Below are 4,390 nucleotides of genomic sequence, written 5' to 3'. Positions count from 1 at the left end.
GCTAGGGTTTCGTAGGAGGAGATGATCCGAAAACGGGGGGGGGGGGCTATTTATAGGCATAACTGGAGCTAGGAGAGTCCAAATGAGGTGCGGTTTTAGGCCACGAGATCGTGATCAAATGCTCTAGGTGATGGAGCAGAGTTTGGTGGGTTTTGGGCCAAATTGGAGGGGTGTTGGGCTGCAACACTCACGAGGCCTTTTCGGTCCCTCGGTTAACCGTTGGAGTATCAAACGAAGTCCAAATGGTACGAAACTTGACAGGCGGTCTACCGGTAGTAAACCAAGGCCGCTTGGCAAGTCTCGGTCCAATCCGGAAATTTTTAATCCCCACACACGAAAGAAAGCTAGAAATGACCACCGGAGGAGAACGAAGCGCCGGAATGCAAAACGGACAACGGGGAAAAAGCTCGAATGCATGAGATGAACACGTATGCAAATGCAATGCACATGATGACATGATATGAGATGCATGAAAACGAAAACGACACACGGAGACAAAGACCCGAACCCGAGAAATAAATATAACTTAACGCCGGAAACGGCAAGAGTTGGAGTACAAATAGGGAAAGTTACATCTGGGGTGTTACACTGTTCTTCCCCTGTACTGTTCATCATCGGCCCTAGAGGCAATCCACCACCACCACACTGGAGTAGGGTATTACACCACAACGGTGGCCCGAACCAGTATAAACCTCGTGTCTTTCCGCGTTGCGAGTTCGTCGAGTTCGTCCGTGAGATCTTAGCGAGCTAGGGTGTAGATTGGTGGCAAGGAAAGACTTCGCGTGCACCCCAGTGTTTGAACCTTAAGGGTTTGCCGGAACCACACATCCGACATTTGGCCCGCCAGGTAGGGGTGCATCGTAGGGTCCCTTCCATCAGTTCGTCGCTCCATCGCTCCGTCGTCTCCATGGAGGACGCTCGCTGTGCTCGAGCTGAGCGTCGGGCTGCCCTCACCGCTCGCGTCGTTCAGACGGCTCCTGTCGGTGGGCCACATCGCCATTCTCCGTCTCCCTCGCCAACGCTGCCACCGGCCAGGCGAGGAACGAGCAACAGGCGTCCTCACGGCATCCTTCAGTGCGGCAGCACGGCCGCACCGCCACTCCATCGCTGACCCCTGCCGGTTCTTCGTCTCACGCGCACCGCGCTCCCATGGAGGCACGGGCCGCGCTCCTCGCGGCAAACGAGCTCTTGTGCTACTGCCCCGTCGATGACCTCTACGAGGAGTGGCTCCACCACGTTGCCGAGCTTGTCCGCACCGTAGGGGGCTCTTCAGCGTCGTCCCACTCTCTGCCTCCCCCTCAACCAGCCGCGGGCGACTGGGCTCATCGCATGCCTCCACCACCTCAGCCCCAAGACAGCGCCTTGGCACCAAGGCACGCGGCTCTGTGGCGTGATCCAAGAAGCTGCCAAGAAATTCCGCGGCAGCGAGAAGTTGCACCTGCGCTCCTCGCGCCACCTCGTCAAGACTGCGCACCGCCCGCAGCGGTGCAGTGCGGACCTCGTCAAGACCAAGTTCCACCTCCAAAGCGGGCCCGGCAACCACGGCTGGGTGCCGCGCCTTCACCCCCGAGCTGCGTAGGGTCACCTGGCCAGGCAAGTTCAAGCCGGATCTGCCTCCTCTCTATGATGGTACCGCCGACCCCGCGGAGTTCCTGCAGCTCTATGAGCTGAGCATCGAAGCGGCCAACGGCGACGAAAAGGTCATGTCGAACTAGTTTGCCATGGCTCTCAAGGATGGAGCTCACTCCTGGCTCCTGAACCTGTAGCACGGCTCGATCTCCTCCTGGGACGAGATGCGCGACCGCTTCGTCGCCAACTTCCAGGGCACTCACGACCACCCACCGGCCGCGGGTGATCTATGCCGCATCAGGCAACAACCAGGAGAGACACTCCAGAAGTACATCGAGCGCTTCAACAACACCCACCTCAAGATCCCCATGGTCACGGATGAGGCCATCATCTCCGCGTTTTCCGACGGCGTCCGTGATGTCAAGATGAAGGAAGATCTCGCCATCCACGAGGATCACTGCACATCTCAGGAGCTATTCAACCTGGCGACCAAGTGCGCAAGAGCTGAGGAGGGGCGCCTCTCCCTCCTTGAGCTGCCAGTCGTGGGCGCAGAGGAGAAGAAGGCCAAGGCCAAGGACGTGAAGCACAAGGAGGCAGCTGTGCTCACAGCGGAGCTCGACATCAAGCGGGGCAGAGATCAGCCCGAGTCATCCAAGAATGAACGACCGATCTGCGCCTTCCACAACCTAAACACCCACAACACCAGCGAATGTCAAGAGCTCAGAGCCATACGGGAGGGACGCTACGGTCGACGCCCCGAGCGCAACGACAAGGGCTATAGCCACGGAGGAGGACATGGAGGCGGACGCTGGGACGACCGTGGCCCGCTCCAGGAGTGGCGCGACCGGCCTCGTGAGGACCGCTGGCAGGACCAGCCTCGCGAGGGTGCCTGGAGGGACCCGCCTCGTGAAGATCGCCCCCAAGGCAACACCGTTCTTCCCCCGCTGCCGCCACCAAGAAGGAACGACGACCACCACCAGGACGAGGGGGCTGGGGGCTTCCAGGAGCCGCCTGCGATCACCTGCAGCTTTGGCGGCGCCTAGGCCCAGCCTCTCAGCGCATCTTCAAACAGTTCGCTTGTGAGGTGAACACGGCGCTCCCCAAACTCGAGGCCACACGCCCGCTCAGGTGGTCCTAATGCGCCATCACTTTAAACTCGGCGGATCAGCGCAAGTGCGCAGCCGCCGCCGGCGTCCCCCCGATGTTGTGTTCCCCAGTCATCAGCAATGTGCAGTTTACCAAGGCTCTCATCGACGGCGGTGCAGGGCTCAACATCCTGTCCGTCGAAACGTTCGACAACCTCCAAGTGCCATATGAACAGCTCCAGCCCACCAAGCCTTTCTCAGGAGTGACTGATGGCTCCACCACACCGATAGGGCAGGTCCGCCTGCCCGTCACCTTCGGGGAGCGCAAGAACTACCGCACCGAGCTCATCGACTTCGACGTCGCACACATCCGCATGCCGTACAATGCCATCCTCGGGTATCCAGCCCTAGCCAAGTTCATGGCAGTCACTTATCACGGCTACAATGTTCTCAAGATGCCAGGAATCGAAGGAATCATCACAGTCCTATGTGAAGAGAGGGATGTGGTGTGCTCCCTCGAGCGCGCCTTTCAAGCCACAGCAATCGACGACCCCGACAGCAGAAATGAAGGCCCTCTAGAGGCCATCCCCAAGAAGAAGTAGCCGCGCCGTGCAGGACCTCAGGAGGATGGCGTCGCGGCAGGAGCCACATCAGGACCAGCGCCCGCTCCAGGGGCGCCTCCCTCCATCGCATGGGAAGGCACGCCCGGCGCCCTCCTCAGGCAGGGCTCGAGGGCTCTCTTCTGGAGGGCCTCAGATCTTGCCAACCTCATGGGTGAGGCACTTGGGCACCACTTGGAGGCGTGCTTCGCGGCACGTGACCCTCAGGAGAACACATGACAAGGAGTGCCCACCACTCAGGAGTTCATCACCAACACCAACGAGGAACTGCAAGAAGCAAGAGCCATGCGCGGCGACAGCCACCCATGAGACGCAGCTCCGCATCCTGGCGAGGATGTAGGGTTGTGTGTCTGCATCGACGTCTCAGGGCTCAACAACGCCGCATCTTAGGAGCGTTTCTGGCCTTCGCGTGTGGGCTGCTGCGAGGGCCCGCCACACAGCTACGTTCGTATGCTCTTTGGCTTGCCTAGCGTGGCGTCGGCCTATCAGCGCAACATGCTACGTGTCCTGGCGGCTCAGGAAGCCAAGTACCATGCCATTCCGGAGGAGACGGAGATGGTCTCCAGGGAACCTCCCGAGCCCCCAGAGCCTCCCGAGGCTCAGGGTTATGGCGGCTTATGAGGAGTCATTTCTTCAACACACGCCTTTAGCTGCACCAACTCTACTTCGTCTACAGAACCAGGTGACATCTTCCAACCTCGTTTAGCTGGGAGCAACCCTCGGGCTGCATTATTCACAGGCCACGTGGGTCTGTCCTTGTGGCATGTATCCCTTTTGCTTATGTCTTTAGCTTACCTTGTTGGGGGCGCCCCTCGGGATGCATCATCCCCAAGACGATCGGGCCGGACCCGGTGGCACGCATCTTCCTGCATTTATCCAAGTTGATCTGCTCTCCATGCTTAACTTGTCAACTGCTATCACCTTCTCGATCATTGCCTCCGCCGGGGCCTCCACACAGGCACGGCGCAGGTGCATGGGTCCGTCCCTACCACGCCGACAAATCTGAGCGGTCGTGCTCTGGCTCGCAGCACGCCCCGCGCACGTCACCTCACCAGGCCCTCAGTGCCTTCACCTCATCCAGAGGAACCAGCGGTAGGCTAACAGCTGTAATGGCAA

Source organism: Triticum dicoccoides, chromosome 2A (genome assembly GCF_002162155.2).
Source record: "Triticum dicoccoides isolate Atlit2015 ecotype Zavitan chromosome 2A, WEW_v2.0, whole genome shotgun sequence".
Lineage (NCBI taxonomy): Eukaryota > Viridiplantae > Streptophyta > Magnoliopsida > Poales > Poaceae > Triticum > Triticum dicoccoides.
The sequence above is the reverse complement of the archived record's forward strand: the minus strand, read 5'-3'. Positions refer to the sequence as shown.